The sequence below is a fragment of the Nanorana parkeri genome, unplaced genomic scaffold, assembly GCF_000935625.1.
Source record: "Nanorana parkeri isolate BGI_ZX_2015 unplaced genomic scaffold, ASM93562v1 scaffold852, whole genome shotgun sequence".
Classification (NCBI taxonomy): Eukaryota; Metazoa; Chordata; class Amphibia; order Anura; family Dicroglossidae; genus Nanorana; species Nanorana parkeri.
Genome location: NW_017307120.1, coordinates 325,551 through 344,925, shown reverse-complemented (window position 1 = coordinate 344,925; position 19,375 = coordinate 325,551). Strand labels below are relative to the sequence as shown.

At 42.9% G+C, this 19,375-nt stretch overlaps 1 long non-coding RNA gene across 1 annotated transcript; it reads right to left on the bottom strand.

The window, feature by feature from the left end:
* Positions 1-723: 723 nt before the first annotated feature.
* Positions 724-17,223, bottom strand: LOC108794454. Its single transcript, XR_001941710.1, has 4 exons — positions 17,213-17,223; positions 16,497-16,507; positions 9,333-9,341; positions 724-931 (listed from the first exon to the last, which is right to left on the bottom strand). It is a non-coding gene; the product is annotated as an uncharacterized LOC108794454 (long non-coding RNA).
* Between the last annotated feature and the right edge of the window lie 2,152 nt (positions 17,224-19,375).

Genomic DNA, 19,375 nt, shown 5'->3' with positions numbered 1-19,375 from the left:
TAACATTTTTTCTAGTTACAAGACTAAACTAGTTTAAACCACTTTAAGGTAAATCATCTGTTATGATCTCAGTTAGATAAACATAGGTCCCCATGGGAAAGAATAGACCAAAATATATAGGATATTCTTCCTTCTGTTCACAGAGACTAGGATGTCCTGATACCGATGCTAGCATCGGAATCAGGCCTGATACAGATCATTTTGACAAGTACTTGCCCCGATGCCTTTTTGTTTTTTTTCTTACCTTCCGTGGTGGCTGGGGTCCTCTGGGAAGGCTGGAGAAGCTTCACGTCACTGCTGTGGGCGGAGCTCCAGGTGGGGTCTAATGTAGTTGGCCGGCGACCTGGAGCTCCGCCCACAGCAGTGACGCGACGCTCTGCCGCTCAGCGCTGCCGACGTCGTCCTCACATGAGAGGAAAGGAAAGAGGAAGAATTAATCGGCAGCTCGTGAGGCACCTCCATTGCACAGGCACCATCAAGTAAGGGCCTGTGTTCAAATCATGTTTGGAATCGGATGGATCATGTTACTATCTATGGATCATGATTTTAAACTAATACTCTATATGAAGTATACACTATAGTACACACACTATTAGTTTAAATCATGATCTATAGTACATACATAATATGTAGTTGTACTATAGATCATGATTTAAACTAATAGTGTGTGTACTATAGTGTGTACTTCATATAGAGTATTAGTTTAAAATTGTAAAGTTTTATTGCCATATACTATGATTGCATTTCATACCCACATCATGAATTACTATACTGCCATAGCACCTCTGTCAACCTTTTACAAATACTGTCTGAACTAGGAAAGCTTGTTAATAGAATAAACTTAAAGGCAATACTTCTGAGCCACCGAACTGCTAGATTCTGTTTGGAGGTGTGATGCTATAGAGAGTTCCTATAAAATGTGTTGTCCAATCTGTACTATGGACTGTGCTGTACTATGGATCATGATTAGCCTAATCATGTTATCAGGGGCATAACTAGAAATCACAGGGCCCCATAGAAAAAGTACCGGTAATTGGTATCGGCAAGTACATGAGGGCCAGTACTTGTACTTGGTCTTAAAAAAGTGACATCCCTAACAGAGACAATATTATGTTTTATACTCTATCCCTATGAAAGTTATTGTAATAGACAAAGAAAGTGGGGATAAACAAAGGTGTCTGGATTTGGATTGTGGGGCATTTGTTGAACCCATCTAAAATTGCAAACTTAAATCCTATGGCAATCTTAAAAAACAATGCTGGCCATTTCCAAGGCTAATAGGCAAAGGATTTTCAAAGAAAGTACTTGGGCACTGTCATAGGGATATGTACCAATGCAAAAACAAAATGAATAAAATAGTGTGCAGCAGGGAGAAGGTCCTCATTTTGATGCAAATTTAAGGGCACATAGGAAAAGGGAAAAGCCAATCTTCGTAATACATTTTACCAAATTAAGATGCAAATTTTAAGCCTGAAAATTCCCCCACCCTAATTATATATTTTTCGAAAGCAACAATCCCAGAGGAAAAAATGATGGCAGTTACCATGTTTTATGTTACATGATATTAGCGCACATGAAACCCAAAGTTTCAGAAAAAAACGCATTAATATTAATTTTAGTACATATAAACAAAATATAATACCCAACTTTTTGGTAAAATATAAAACAAGCAATGAGGTTGGGTAAAGTAAATAGATACCAAACATGTCCAGCTTAAAAACTGAATGTGCCCGACAAAATCTTTTGATACCCAACCAATGGTATCCATTGTCTATAGGCGTCACTTTAAAAGCCTTCACAGGTCATAAATTTAGAGTTAACCATGAGTAATTGGCCTAGAATTATTTATCTCACTCTGACTTGCATGGGGATAACTAACGTGTGGCTCAATCATCATTCCTACAAGTAGGCGCATCCGACGCTATTAGACCCCTAATGTCTCCCCTGCACTCCACTGAAGCTAATACATCATGATCTGCTTGATTAGTTTCATCCCCGGCCACAGTGACTGACATTGCCCATAATTCTTTCAAACCCAAGTCCACATTTTATCCCTACAAGTCCAAAAGTTCATTTATAGACACTTTTTATCATGTCACGTACTCAGACTTATGACTCCATGACTCCTCATAAGGCCCAACATTGACACAATCTGAGTCCAGCCGAAACCTCCGCTATCAAAGAACTCACAGCCAACCATGACATAGTCATCAAACAAGCAGACAAGGGCGGTGGCATTGTCATCCAGGACCATCCCGATTACATTAACGAAGCCCATAGGCTCTTGGACGATGAGTCCACCTACATTACCTTACCACTAGATCCTCTCACCACTTACCAAACCGAACTGTTCCACCTCCGAGAAACCGCCTCTAAAGATAACATCCTTACAAAGAAAGAGAAAGCTTTTTTGTATCCCCAACATCTCCACACCCCTTACTTTTACCATCTGCCGAAAATTCACAAAAATGCTAGTGCACCTCCCGGTCGTCCGACAATAGCCAAGACCAACAGACTCACTAGTGGACTATCGGTCTACATAGATCATTTTCTACAACCTTTGGTCACCAATTTGCCTTAATACATCAAAGATTCTGGCCAGCTAATCCAGATGCTCTCACAGTACAAATGGGATCCTTCCTATTCAGGGGCGTATCTGCCGCGAGGCAAACAAGGCGTTTGCCTCGGGCGGCAGATTCCTAGGGAGCGGAAAAAATGCTGGGGTCTCAATGTACCGGCCCGCGAGCCAGTACTTTGTGACCCGCAGCCATCTGCAACGGAATTCGTCCAATAGCAAAATGAGAAATTACATTTAGGCCAATAGGAGAATGCCAATTCAAAAGCAAAGAAAAAAAAATCTTTATCTTACCTTACCCGGGACTAGAACCTGCGACCTTAACAATGGCAAACCTGTCCCCTACCCTCTACGCTATTGCTTCTGTACTTTAACCAAGGAACTGTTGGAGAAGGTAACTGTTGTATTTTTTTTCCCCCCAATGTCGTTTTGCTGCAACGAAATTCGTTTAATAACGAATTTCGGGAAATCGGGAATTTCGGATTCGTTTGCATTCGTCTTAGCTTTAATTCGGAATTCGGATGCATCCGAATCTCCGAATTTCCGAAAATTCGTCCAAAACGAATTTCGGAACGAACTGAATCGCACATGTCTACTCTGCAGGATCCATAGGGGGCTTTGCAGGATTTGTGGTGGGCTTTGCAGAATACATAGGGGGCTCCGCTGCCTGCAAAGCCCACCACAAACCCTGCAGAGCCTTCCTGAGATCCTGCAGGATCTGTGGGGGGCTTTGCCTGGTCTCAGAGGGCTTTGCAGGATCTGTGGTGGGCTCTGCAGAATCCATAGGGGGCTCCGCTGCCTGCAAAGCCCACCACAAACCCTGCAGAGCCCACCTGAGACCACAGACGAGTGGGGTACATTTAGTGTGTGGGTGGGGGGGGGCACCGAGTTTTGTCTTGCCTAGGGCAGCCCCAAACCAGAATACACCACTGTTCCTATTCCTGGCTATCACTAGACGTTAGTTCCCTATACACTTCCATTCCACATGATGATGTAGGCATAAACGCGCTACAATATTATTTAACCTCCCATTCCACTCTACACCATTAACAAGCACAGTTCATTGTGGATTGTACTAAATTCACACTTGAACACAACTACTTTGCCTTCATGGACAATTTTCATTCACAAATCCGAGGCACGGCCATGGGCGCAAACTACGCCCCCAAGCTATGCCATCTTCACTATGGGTTTCTGGGAGGATAAGCACATATGGAACAACAACCCATTCGCCCAACACCTTATTTTTTATGGTCGCTATATTGACGACATCATCATAATCTGGGAAGGCCCCACCGAGTCCATGTTGGAATTCGTCACCCATTGCAACAGCAACAGGTTGGGCCTCTCATTCACTCATGTGGCCAACTCATCCAAATTGACATTTCTAGACTTAGAGCTCTCATTCGACAGTACGACCATCATCACCAACAACCATGTAAAACCCACTGGGGGTAACTCATATGTGCACTTTCAGAGTTGCCACCACCCAAGATGAATAAAAAACATCCCCAAGAGCCAGTTTTGCAGGCTGAGGCGCGACTGTTCCAAGACTACGGATTACATTACACAGAGCCAATAAATTCAGAGATCAATCGTAACCGGCCACATTAATCCATAACGTGTACTCTGCTTATCTAAAACCACCTACTCCTAATGCAACCACGTGCCTTGATGGTGAGGCTGATGTAAGATTCATCACCACCTTCAATAACAATCATAACGCAATACAGCGCATCATACGGAAAAACTGGCACATTAGAGTGGGAACTTACCAATGCAGAAAATCATGCTGCCTCACGTGCCAATGTATCACTCATGGGCAATCCGTATTCATAGATAGTACCAACAACATCCATCCAATTAAACAGTTCATCACTTGTTCACATGACCATGTTATCTATGGTCTAAAATGTCCATGCAATCTACTATACGTTGGCCGCACGATCCGTCCACTGAGAAAAAGGATAGGCAAGCACAGACAATTTATTGCAGAAGGCAACCCAGATCACAGTGTCCCAAGACATTTTGCCCATAAACACAATAAACGCATTGAATACCTGCCATAGAACTAATTTCAGAACATTATTCCCCTTCTGAGCGTTTCCAGCGGTTATGCAGGAGAGAAACCTATTGGATCTACCAACTCAATACCCTTGCTCCCACAGGACTTAATGACGAGTTGGAAATCCTTACCATCATCTGATCCAGTCCCATCAGTCATCAACACCTCCAAACAGCCCTCATCAGCCCAGGGGGCACAGCATGTATTAATCAGCAGGACATCTTCCCGGCCATTCATTGACCAATGCGTCAAGATTTTTATTCCTCTATCAATAAAAACATACATTTTAGTCTCCATTTTTTATTATTTATTATATTTTTTATTTTTATTTTCATTCTAATTCTAACTCTATTTTCATCTCCATCTTCGTTTTTATTAATTTACATCCTCCATGCACCTTCAGTATCCAGACATATCTCGTTTACACTGCTACACTTCATGGGCCTTGCCCGAGCAATCGAGACACGGGAGTATTTTCCCCTCATTGCCTATCCCTGTAGCTCCGCCCACCTGTCATTTTTAAACCCGGCGGATCTCCCGCCAAAGTAACCTGCTTCTTCGTTTGAGCATGAGAAAGAGGGCTTCCTCGAAACGCGTTGCTCCTCCATTACCCTGTGCCTACCAGGCATCACACCATCCTCTGCATTTTTTTCCACAGCCACCTGCCACTCCGACCTCACTACCTCCGACACTGCTGTCACACAGACCGGAGGCACACAAACCACACAGCCTTGACAGCCTCCTGACCATTCCCCCAGTCTCTGAGACAGTCCCGTCACCCAAATCTGCCTGGTCCGTATCAGTCACGGCACTACACTGGTCCTCTACCTTGTGAGACAGTTTTTTGACAGCCCTCTGACCAGTCCTCACTGTATCAAGCCAGTCCCCCTGTCACCCAGAGCTGCCTTGATCGATCCGACTGCAGCCACGTCAGGACCTGTCCCGCTCCGTTCTCTCTCTCCCTGCCTGAAATTACATCCGGTGGTGGCCACTGTAAGCTTGCAGCAAGAAGAAGTGCACATTGAACCATCCAATCCTCCATCGAGGCCGCCCCGTGCACGGTACCCGAGGCCCACAAGTAAGTCTTTCCCCGATTTTTAATAGAGACAGGCTGTCTCAACATTCTTTCATGCATTTGGTTTTTGCGCTCTTATCCTTCCATCACAAGATCAGGACACATAAAGCTTAAGTTGTAGTTATAGCCCCATACTGACCAAAGTGAGTTTGAATTTCTCTGATGTCCAAACATACAAATCTTAATGAACAGCTTGGGACTGAAATGTCAATATTAACAGGGTTATTCACAGAAGGGTGAAGAGTGTGGAGAAGGCATGAGAAGTGAACAATCTTGGACAAAATAGCTGTTTTGGAAAAATTCTCCAATTTAGCTCACTTTCTAGTTCAGCTATGTTGTCCTAGATTGTTCACTTCTCCTGCCTTCTCCAAATTCTTCACCCTTTTGTGAAAAGCCCTGTAAGTGATTTTGATTTTAGAGAACAAGCATTTGAAACCGTGAATTAGTCATTTGCTTCATCTACTACATTGCCATATGATTATATTTGAGAAAAAACCTCTCTAATTGGAACAAGGAGGCTTACACAGGGATTGGACCCCTAATTCGATGGATAAACAGTGTGGAGAGGGAGTGCAGGGATGATAAGTATGAGTGGGTGAGAGATTGTTCTTTCAAGAGAACCTAACACTTTGATCTGAATGGACAAAATAACAGTCTCTTTAAAGAACATATTTCTCAACAGAATAATCACCTCGTCCTCTAACTGCTTTGACAGACCCCATTGAACCTCTTGTGACTGAATATCTAAAATTTATATTGGTATTTATTTTAAAGCTTGTTGGCAAATACATCAGCCAACAAAGTCAAGGAATTTTAAGCCCTAACAGTGAAACCCTATATAATCTTCTTTTCATAATGTAGCGCTAACCTCCGAAGGAGCCGCTGGATTAACCAGGTCATCATCACTAGTCTGTCTATAGGTATGACCATCAGCCACCCCACTAGCATTAACCACCCTCTTCTAATGCCCACAAAGCTGCTGTCCACTCCAGTAATGCAATCCTGAATAACTTTTATTAAACATCTTCACACTGGGGAGAGAGGGTATAGGGATCATAGACATCCAGGGAGTAACAGACATAGACTGCAGACTAACCAGACCTCTTAAGCATCTCAGTGTAAATCCACTTGTGGTACAGTGAATGGTAATTGGAGTAACAGATGAGCAGGGATGAGCACAGATCCTCAGCAGGAGAGACACCAGCCATGCTCCAGAGGTCCTTTATGTTCCAGGCACCTCCCGCAGGCATCAGCTTCTCTGGTTCTCCTTCTCTGGCAAACAGCACAGGCCTCCTCCATACTTGAGGCCTAGGGGAACACTTCCCACACTGCAGCCTCTTCACACCCACAGGCCTAACCTGGGGGGCAGGCTGTACAGCATCCAGCCCTAATCCATGGCTGCTCCCCGACTAGTCTGAGCACATGGCAAATCCCTCCAGTATATGTACCCTATCCCAGCATGCACCACTGGTTGAGAGAAACCCAGCGATTGGCTGCTGCACTGTACATACACTCACAGTGCCTCTCATTGGCTGTCTCACAATATAGCAGAGTCACACTCTGCCCAGGGGGGAACAGTCAATGCCAGACACCTGGAATTAAACACATAAATGCCACTATAATCCAACCAGGCTGACTACAGCCCTGGCTTATCACTAAATATCTAGTAGCCACCTCACAGAAGTTGATGGGCGCTACAATAGTGAGATTGTGGATCATTAGCAATCTCACACAGTGTGTGGCCATTTACAGACGCTTTACCGGCTTCATTTACGTGAGTGCATTTAAAAATTGTATTTATTACTTTTAGATACAGCGCTTACACCTCCTTTTCCCCTTTATCTTGCAGTTATGTAAATGAAGATTTAATAATAATATTTCACTGTAAATCTGCAGAAGATTGAGCTACAGTGAGTAATATAACGAGATCCTGTATCTATGGGGCTGGGTAGCTTAATTTCAGGAGGATCAAAAGGTGATCATTTTAAAAGGACATTTCCAAAGAACTACCTGTAGTAATTCTATACAGCAAACACTGCAACTGCACTAAAATCAGAAACTTCATTCAGTATAAATTTAAATGAGTTCAATGTAATCCCTACAGCAAAAAACCAATTACCCTGCACAGCATTACAGGGATTGTAATTCCTGAAGCCTTTATTTTGTCATTTTGCCTCTAAATCTATTTACATCTAGAATTCTGGAGAAAATGTAAACTTTAAAAAAAAGTCTTAGTACTGACATTTTTTTGCAGACAGCCTGCAGTGCACTTATTTGAAAATGGTTCTCTTGTATCACCAGCAGGGTTCTCAAACTGCAAGATCATCAATTAAAGGGATTAGAGTAGACCATACTTATGTATTAATGTGTCCATAAAGTCATAAAACAAAAATGTCATATTTGTTTTAGCATGCCATTTTAACATCTCTTGTACTTTGACATGTCTATGTCCATTTAGCCCCCATAAATACCTTTAACCAGATGCTGAGAACTACATTCACATACATTTCCTGTATGCCTTTGTCCACAATTTCCTTCTGCCTTCCTAAAATCTCCAATTGTAGTCACACGTGAGGAAGCACTGTGCTCAGAAACTAGCACACTGTTTTTTTCACTACTCCTTTAGAGCTCCACAACAACTCTCTAATGTCCTGCCCACATCTCTATCCACCTGTCTACTTCGCCAGCCTCTCCTACAGCCTGGTGAGCAATGGCATGTGACGTGTTGCAAAGCATTGTGGGAGACTATCTAAATTGAGATGACCCAAAAACAAAACAAAAAACCAGCAGAAGCTGCTACTAAGAAGAGGCAGAGCTATGCTGTGTTTTTAAAAGGTAAGAAGATATTTTGGAGCATAAGAACAAAGCCTTTTATTTATTGCACAATGCTTGTTCTGAATATCTAATGAGGTGCTGGTGTCTCTAGATCTCCTTTAATATACTAATCACCCTAATTCAATTTATAATTCGACCCTCAAAGCATGTCGTTTAAGGCCCCGTTCACACTTAGCGATTTATCGCACGGTAATTCCCGCGATATCGCGGCAATTTACCGCGCGATATTGCTCTCCAATGCTTCTCAATGGGGCAAAGGGTCCTGCTGTCGTGGGTCGTGCGTCGCTACAGCAGGGCCCTTTTTGGAGCGGATTTAGACGCAATTCAAGCTTGCTCAATGCAAGCATTTGCGCGATATTGCGCAAAATGCAAATCGCGCGACAAACGCGCGATTTGCGAATCGCGCAGTGTGAATGGGGCCTTAGACTCCCTCATTATATTACCTCAAACATGCCTAGTTTTTGCCTGGAAGAAAATGCGGTATGGAAACAGTTTGAAGAGCAACAGAGCTATGTATAGCAAACAAGATGGGAGTTTGTGCAAACTTAATGGTGACATCAACAGGCAGCTCAGATCTAGACATGTTCTGAAAATGTGAACACGACTTAATTAGAGAAAAGCCACAGATCATCCAGATCTCAAGGGCAATTAATGTTTTCAGATGTGAGAGCATAGCTATAAATAGATCAAAATTGTCAGAGTATACAAATGGTTAATAAGCTACAATTTCCATTCAGAAATATATCTGTATTTATCTCGTAAAAAGATCATGTTGAGTAGACCAGATATTTCTTGCACACCCAGCTTTCTGTTCTCTTCGCTATGAATTCTAACAAACTGCTTTCTGCTGAGAATGTATTTTAAATATCATCTTTACTTTCGTGGTATATAGACAAACTACTGTCAGAGTAAAATTACCACCAACCTATTATTAGAAACTGCAGTGGTAACTGCATTTAAGAATACAAATTGGATTCCAGCAGTTGACAGCAAACTTCAATGCATTTTGTGGATTGGGAGATAAACAGGTGTATAAAAGCTACTTTTCTTATCCAGAACCACTTGAAATATGATATTCTATTAGAAAGACTTTAAGTTCTATTACAGGAACTTAACTTGAAGCAATATTCTGTATGTTTTCCTAACAGTGTATAAAAAAAAAATTAAAAACATAATGACACAAAAAATACCTTTTTACTTTGTTCATTTATAAAAAGCTTAGTGTTTTGACTTCAGCTCTTTTTAAAGGAAAAATATGATGGTATATTGGGCAATAGTCATTTTTCTACAAAAAAAAAAGGGAAATTTGTGTAGTTAGGTTATACTGCTACCACATAATACATCTCTGTAGTGATTAACCACTAATTCAATTAAATTCTCAAAAATATTCTCTAAAAGTATATATCACCACAAAGGTATTAGTCATAATTAGAGACGCACTAGAGGCACGGACTCTAAGAAGGGCCGGGTCTTCTACAGAGCCTCCAATGGTGAGGATGATTGTGTTGCTGGACACCTTTTAGGTTGCGGCCCTCTTGCAGCACCAAGGCATTGGGCTTAAAGGCAGACAGGGGAAAAGCCTGCAGTAGAGAATAAGAGGGACACAGGGGTAGGAGTCCAAACAATAGAGGAATGGGTACACAAGAAAACAACAGAGAGACAGTACAGCATTGGTATATGGAGTTCTCTGAGAAGAGAGGCTGCATAGTACAGACAGCCACACAGGAGGAAGACAAACTCACAGGTAAGCAGGATCTCACTGGGAGCACGAGGGAATAAAAAAAAACACACAGGGAACAAGGGAGATAAATAGCAATCCTCAGGGATCCAAGGCAAACAGTACAAAGGGGGTCCGGCACAGTGCAACGATACGTTGCTCGAACGCCAAGCAACAAGTCAGCTGAACATTTAACACTGAGGTTCAGAATGGATTGTCAGGAAGGCGAGCATCTCAGACAGAAGGCAAAACCCAGCCCCGGATCATAGCACAAGGAAGTGTGACATTACCCCCTCTTTATAAGGCCTCCTCGGCCACTGGGGCCCGTGCTTCAAGGGAAGGCAAATGTGACCTTTATCAGGAGAGGAGCAGAAACATCAGATGCAAGGAATCCAGGATCTTTCTTCTGGGCCCAAGCCCTTCCAATCAATCAGATAGTAGAGCTTTCCACAGGAGATTTTTGAGCCCAGAATTTGATGAACCTCATGTTCCTGGGATGGACTAGCAGGTGGAGTAGCCAGAGAAGAAGAACGAGAAAATGTATTCAAGACCAAGGGCTTGAGCAGTGAGATATGAAAACAATGAGGAATTCTAAGGTGCGGGGGCAAACGGAGTCTACAACAGATTGGAATAATTCGCGAGACAACATAAGGCCCAATATAATGTGGGGCAAACTTCATAAAAAGGACCTTTAGGTAGATATTTTAAGTAGCCAGCCAAATCCGGCTGAAGGAGTGGGTCTTTACATCGACGCCGGTCAGCAAACATTTTGTGCCTCTCGGCAGCTTGCTGGAGTTGATTCTGGACTTGGGACCAGATCTGATTCATATTCCTTTGCGAAGTATCCAAGGCTGGAATCTCAGGAGAACAGGGCATAGGCAAGGGAATGTGTAGGTGTTTACCGTAAACTGTGAAGAATGGGGATACCTGGGTGCTGGCATTAATGTGGTTATAGGGAGCAAATTCCGCCCAAGGCAGAAGAGCAACCCAATCATGTTGGTGTGCAGACACAAGGGCCCGAAGGAACTGCTCCAGGGACTGATTGGTTCTTTCAATCTGTCAATTAGACTGCGGGTGGTAGGCGGTAAAAAACTGTAATGACACATCCAGAGATTTGCAAAGAGCCCTTCAGAACCTAAAGTGAACTGTACCCCACGATCAGAAACTATACTGGTTGGCATACCGTTTACTCTAAAATACTCTCAGATGAAAATTGGCACCAATTCTGCTACTGATGGCAGCGAAGAGAGAGATAAAAAAGGTGCCATCTTGGAAAATCTGTCTACCACTACCCACACTACAGTACAGCCCTCAGGCAATGGAAGATCCGTAATGAAGTCCATAGCAATATGACACCAAGGTTTCTCTGGAATAGGTAAAGGTAAGAGCTGCCCAGCCAGAGACTGATTAGGAGTGCACAAACTGAGCAAACTTTAACAAATTCCTCTACGGCCTTGTGAAGGTCCGGCCACCAGTAGTGGCGAGAGAGGAAGACCAGGGTTCTCTGGATGCCTGGGTGACCAGAGAACTTAGAATCATGAGCCCAACGTAAGAGCTTAGTTCTCAATTCAGCTGGCACAACAGCATTTAATCATGTATTCTCCTCACTTTCAGCAGACATGTGTATTCAATCAGAAACGAGATATATGCCTCTGAAGAGGAGATCTCCAAATTTTATATGCAGCTATGGATAAAATCATAGTTCAATAAGGGGATAATGTCCCATCCCTTGATACTCTCAAGACCACAAGCTTGTATTTCATTTTTTTTCTACTCTGCCAAACGGCCGGCAGATATCCTAGGCCAGGGAGTATACATGTATATCAGCAGGAATCCTTGCTCCGCATAACCATTCACTGGCCATGTATGAATATAAGCAGTCTCTTACCGCATCGTAGCGAGAGTACCTCACATACTGTACAGCAGGCCTCAAAATTTCCACTTGCCCCCTCGCAATTGGCGAGTGAAAATTGCGTGGGGGCGAGTGGAATGTCATCGAGGGGGTGTGCCGGCGGCGGGACCAGGGATGGGACACTACCGCCGCGGCGATTGCTTGCTTCTCTTCTCTCTTTTTCTCGGCTGCTGCAGCTACAGAGCGGACGGGCAGGGGGGCGTCACACTCAGCTGCCAGGAGAGGAGTGAGGGAAGGATGGGGCGCGCCCACCCAGACTACATGCTCAGATGAGAAGACAAGCGCACGGAGCACCGGGGGAACCACCAGCATGTGCCCAGCAGAGCAGAGAGCCGACACGTCCACAAGGAGGAGGAGAAGACACCCGGGAAAGGTAGGAGTCTGTGTAGGGGGGAGGGAAGGTGGTGGGGGGGAAATGGTGATACAGGGGGGTCCTGCAGAAGTTGCCAAAAAATTATATAGTGGAGGAAGACATGCAGCAGCTGGGCTACCAACTACACCACCAGGGCAAAGGAAAAAACAAATATAATTTATTAATTTATGTAAATGAATCGTAAATAAAATATATAAATGTATCCACTGCTGGGCTAATCATGGAAAAAAATTATAAAATAAATTGGTTTAGTAGTATTAATATAGATTTCATTTTTCTGCTTATTGTGGGTGTGTATTAAAAAATAATAGATATAAATAAACAAATGCTGTGGTAGGAAATAAAATAAATTGGTTAATATTAAATAATATTATTGAATTTTTCTGTTACTGTACATAACTATAATTTTATAATATTTACTTTTATTTCAAACATCTTTTAGGGCCCATTCACAGCAATTGCGGTGCGTTCCACAGCGGTAGCTGCTGTAATGCACAGCAATCGCACACTAAACTTCCCCCTGCATTCTGGGGTGTGAGGGGGCGTGGCGCTGCATTGAAGTCAATGGCACCGCAGCCACGCCCCCACCCGCAGTGCAATCGGACAACAAACATTGCCTGCATTCCAGTCCAGTGCGGACGCAAAATAATACTGCATGCTCTATTTTTTTGCGTTCACAGTGGACCGGAACGCAGGCAATGTTTTGTCACGCATCAGATTGCACTGCGGATGGGTGCGTGGCTGCGGTGCCTTTGACTTCAATGCACCGCCAGGCCCCCTCCCGCCCAAGAACAAAGGGGGAACTTTAGTGTGCGATTGCTGTGCATTCCAGCAGCTACCACTCTGGAACGCTCCACAATTGGTGTGAACGGGAACTTAATATGCACTGTGGAGCTCTGCTATACACTTACACACTGCACATTACTATGAGTTTTTGTGATATTCTCATACACACTGCACATTACTGTCAGGCTAGGTTCACACCTGGGCGATCCGTGACCGTGTGGCAACCGTGCATAATGGCACCGCCAGCGTGGTCGGCAGTGGTGGGCATTTCCGTGACCGTGTGGCCATCCGTGTGGTCACGGAATCGCCCACCATTGCTGATCGGTGCCATTATTTTTGAATGGCACCCCAGTCATGTCGGGCAGATCGTGCGATTTCCCGCCGCAATACCGACCGTGCAATTGAACACGATCACGGCTAAAAAAGCAGTGCGTTGTGTGTTGCAAAAAACGGTACATGTACCTTTTTATAGTGATTGTTGCTTGGGAAATGTAAATGAAGCTAACCCCTTTCTCTTTTCATACTAATGTAGCGCTCACCTCCGAAGGTGCAGCTGGATGAACAGGTCCATATCTAGTCAGTCTAGGGATAGATTTCCAACTGCCCCATTAGCATTAACCGCCCTCTCCCTGTGCCCATAAATTGAAGTCCGCTCCAATCGTGAGATGCTGGTTAAACAGTTTATTCACTTCTAATTAGGGAGAGAGGGTATAGGGTCTAGGTGCAACGGCCTCCATAGCTCCAGACACACCAGATCTTATCTTCGTGAAGTACATCTCCACAATCCTTGGAAGAACACTGACCCCACTCAGAAGTCCCTCTGAATACTAGGCACTTCAAAAGCCCACACGGGTCCTGGTTCTTCCATTCTTACAGGCATTCTCCTGACTGCAAACTCTCAAGGAGGCCTCTCCTTCAGCAGCTCAGCCAACTCCCACCCCCAGGCCTCGGCCTAGCCTAGGGGCAGGCTGAACAGGACCCAACCTCAGTCCATGGCTGGTCCAGAGAAGAGAGCGAGCACATGGCCTCCCACCAATATATATATATACTTTGTCAGCAGACATCACTGGCTACAACAAGCCCAGTAACTGGCTGCTGCCCTGTACACATATCACAGTGTCACCCATTGGCTGTCCCATAATGTGACAGAGTCTCACTCCGCCCTAGGGGGTACAGACAAGGTTGGACACCTGGGATTAACCATGTGCTGGCTGCTACAAAATTCAACCAGGCTGCCTACAGCCCTGGCTATCACTAAATAGATAGTAAGCACTTCACCAAAGGTGATGGGCGCTACACTAAAATGAATTTTTAGCCTGCTTTTGAAAAATTAGACAAATCCTCTGCTTTCCTTTACTTTGCTCTTTATAAATTTGACCCCATGTTATCAATTATCCTAACAGTCATGCAACACTGAGTTCTGGGTTTACAAATCACCAAGGATATATTCTGTACGGAATTTGTATTGTCTTCCCAGGTTTGCACGGTCTTTCTCTGGGAGAAATGTTTTCCTCCCTCAATCTAAAAACATACTGATAGATTAACTGGCATTTGACTAATTTGGCTCCAGAGTGTGTGTGCTTGTGTAAGTGTGGTAGACACATTAGATTGTGAACTACTTCATGGGCAGGGACTGATGTGAATAGTTCTATGTGCACTGAAAAGCACTGCATAATATGTCAGCACTATAGAAATACAGAAAATAATTATAGCTCTTGTTGCCAAGGTTAAAACAATTTCATGAGCTAAGAATTCTAAGGAAACAAGACTCTTTCCTCTACAAAAATACAAAAAAAGGTAAAAATAAACATGTTATTTATGTAGCAGTACATTTTCTAATAGTTAATGGGGTTAACTCAACAATCGTTTTTGACTTTTTCTTGAACAAACTAAACTATAAAAGGGAACTTCAGGAAACTCAATTTATTCCGGAATCAAATGTGAAATCCAAGCAAATTTTCTAATTACATTCTGTCACGATCTGGCTACCGGGGACTGGGGCACATAAGCATTGGGTTATGCGGAGTGGGTTGGAGTCTCAGGCTGGAGTGATGCCAGGGATGCTGGTCACAGGAAACCTAGGTACTAAGAGTCTGTGCGAAATTGGGGACGGGCCAGGTCTTCCACAGAGCCTCTAATGGTGAGGATGATTGGCTGCCTGACACTTTCCAGGTTGCGGCCCTCTAGTGCACCCGCACAGACTCAGAGGGCTAGTTGAGGCACCAGGGCACAGGACAAAGGGGCAGACAGGGGAGAAGCCTGTGGACAGGCTGCAGTATGGCGTACAAAGAGGTACTGGGGAAGGAGTATAAACAATAGAGAGAAGGGACACAAGGGACCTCCAGGGAGACAGCACAACGCGGCTATCCGGAGTTCAAGGAAGATGAGGCTGCAGGACAAGCAGCCACACAGGAGGAAGACAAACTCTCAGGTAAGCACAGGTGCAAGAGTTCACTGTGGAGATGATAACCATCCACTAGCAGGACAAGCAGGCTCTCACTGGGAGCACGAGGCAATAACAGCATACATAGGGATGGTATAGAACACAGGGACTAGGGCATTCGGGGTGATGTGTACTGGGGGAAGTGCTGAACACAAGCAGAGTCACACGGGAATGAACAAGAAGCCGGACAATGGAAGATGTGCGTAGCACAGCTACGGATGCTCCGAAAGCCACATACAAGGAATGCACAGAGGAATGTACAAAGTACTAGAACACAGATAATGAACACAAAGATGGAGGTGAAAAACTTACAAACAAGGTAGGAGACCAACACACAGGAACTATCTGGAACAACAACAAATAGGAACACCAGAAACAAGCAAGAGTGGAAAGTCAACAGACAGGTTACAGGGTACACTGGAGGAAAACAGGGACCACAAGAATACAGGGAAGCAATGGGAACAAAGTAAACGCAGGATTTCAAGAAGGTACTAGAACACAGGAAAACACAAGCACAAGAGAGTTAGCGAAAGCAGGGTTCCAGAAAAGTACATAAGCACTAGAGATCACATGGGGGTCCAGCACAAAGGATTAGACTTGTTGCACGAACCCAGAGCAACAAGTGAAGTCATGATAAATAGGGGAGGAGGTGTGGAGATTGGCTGCAGCCCTGTGGAACAGCCAAGCACCAGGAACCAAAGGGAAAATCCGGCACGGATTCCTGGACTTTGTGACACATTCAACAAGTCTCTGATGGCATTATCGAATGTTCTGATAGTATTTTTCATATGAACATTTGTACGAAAATATGTCAGTGTATGGCCAGTTTAAGTCAGGTTTGGGAAATCCTTTTTCACCATGATAATGACATACTTGCACCTTTAGTTCTTCTACAAAGAAGCCTGACCCAATGAAACGTGCATAACAATATGGAGTGTATTTATTTAAAAAAACAAACATGCAGAGCCATTCACCCTGCAAATCTCTGTGAATGTTTGTTCTGTGTGAATGAAGTCAAAAATTAATGGCCAGTTTAAGTCAGGTTTGGGAAATCCTTTTTCGCCATGATAATTACATACTTGCACCTTTAGTTCTTCTACAAAGAAGCCTGACCCAATGAAACGTGCATAACAATATGGAGTGTATTTTTAAAAAACCAAACAAACATGCAGAGCCATTCACCCTGCAAATCTCTGTGAATGTTTGTTCTGTGTGAATGAAGTCAAAAATTAACATCGTTAGTATTTTTTATTTTCAGGTCGAATGTAACATTTGGAAAATACTGCATTATGGCCACTAGATGGAGCTGAGGAGCATTGGAAATAAATATTTCTTATGCTCCTCATCTAGTGGATGATAATACATAATACAGTATTACATTTGACCTGAGAAGAAAAAAATGCTAACATTGCTTTTTGCATCTATTCACACACAGCGAATAGATGCAAATCACGGTAAATCACAGGAAAAATGGCTCTGCAAATTGTTTATAAATACATCCCAATGTGTTATACATAAACACCACTGCAAAAAACATATATGTCTACATAACTACATTTGATTAAATACAATTCTTTAATATTACATCTTGATAACTTGTAAATGATTTGCAAATTCTCCCTGGGGTCCAGGGAGATACTGAACTGTCCAATTCCAAGGAACATTAGTTGCTTTGACATTTATAGAGTAAATATGAGAATGTAGAAGAATACCAAAACGTAATGAACTGGTAATTATGGCCTTAATAGGACAGCAGTGCCTATGATTTAGTGGTGTGTTTGTTTTTTTACTTACCTTTGGCAAAGCTGGGGTTCATTAACATTAGGGATAAGGTTTGCTTCGCCACTATTATGAGTTCACAAAATGTTGTCCAGAAACTTTGCAGGTTCGCTTCTAGAAATAAGGAACAACCTATAATACAGTGCACAGCCTTTGGCCATGGTGAGCTGAGTCACAAGAGCCAATAATTTAAAGGAATGGATAAGCAAGACCCCTTTTCTATAAAAGAGTAGGATCATAGCAGCCAGTGTTAGTGTGTGTTGGATCAGTTGGAGGACTGATAGATCTGTGTAAAGATAAATACTTTTTTTTATATTTATTATAACGTTGGCATGGTACATGGTTCCCAAATGTCAGTGCCTGGCTTCCCATCATGCATATTGCCTAAAAATACCTTGTTTACTAGCTCTACAATTGGCAACAACTTAATAACAAGTCTTCCATCCCTCCCCCTCCCATATATTTCAGTGGGGTTCACCGCAAAGGTTGTGAACTTCATACTTCAAACAAGGTTTGCAAAACTGTTCATGAACAGAACTCAGATTTGCTCATCCCTAATCAAGGTGTGTTTATTTTCTAGAAGTGTTTTTCATGCTTTTGAGTTTGCTACTCCTTTTCACAGTTGAAAAAGAATTAAAAAAAAACTTTACTATGGAGTTACTCCTTTCCCACCCCATTAAGATCAGCCTGTTAGTGAATGTAGACCCAACTGAGCACCAGTATAAAATAGAAAAAAAAAGCAGCAATCAGTTGTTACTAGGAGACTTTCGGAAAATAGTATAGCTAAATTCTTCAGGCTCATGTTGGTTCCTGTTTTTACTTTCAACAGAGGAAACACGATATTAGAAAAAATTTTGTCCACATGATATTGTACAAAATAAAAAAGCTGACCTCTCTGTACAGACTGAGCGAGTCTTACTTAACCTGATGGGTTTTTATTTTTATTTATCATTTAGGAAAATATATTAGGGGCACTGGTGTTGCTGTTGCATCAGGAGAAATGAGACCCTGTGGTGTGAGACTGTATATTTCATCATTCTGGTATCTCAACATGGTAAAAGGACAACTTCTAAAGGCTATAACACTTCCCTATTCTATCCATTAGACTACTACTTTAAAATAAGAGCTCTTCAACTACACAACAGAAGTGTTGGTTTCTTTTCCATTTGTAATTGTTTTTCCTGGTCTAATGACTATCATCAATTTATATCTCTTTTTTTATTGTTGAGTTATTTTAATAAAGCTCATGTTATTAATGTACAGTCATGTTTCAAAAAGCTGTGGCACCAGCCAATTGTTCAGCTTTCTGGTTGGCATAGCTCTACCCCAACCTTGACACAGAGTGATTTGTGCCCAAGAAAATTTTAAAACAAGACCATGAAATTATAGGGAAGGAAGTAAGAAATGGAACTAACATGTTCACATTAGAGGTGAGGAGATTAAGGGGGGATATGATTTCCATGTACAAAATGTTTAATGGTGGTAGCAACATTAGCGATAAACTGTTTAAAATTAACTCCGTTACAAAAACTAGAGGCCATAACCTAAAATTGGTGGAAAAAAAATTCCAGCACAAGGTGCGAAGGGGGTTCTTCACAGTAAGATCAGTTAGGGTCTGGAACTCACTGCCACAGGCGGTGATTTCAGCAAATAATGTGGAATTGTTCAAGAAACTTTTGGACGATTTCTTAAGGGACCGTAATATACAGGGGTACGGGTACTCCTAGAATGAGATCCTAATAGGTTGGACTTGATGGACTAATGTCTTTATTCAACCTCAAATACTATGTAACTATGTAACATGTGTAACTAAAG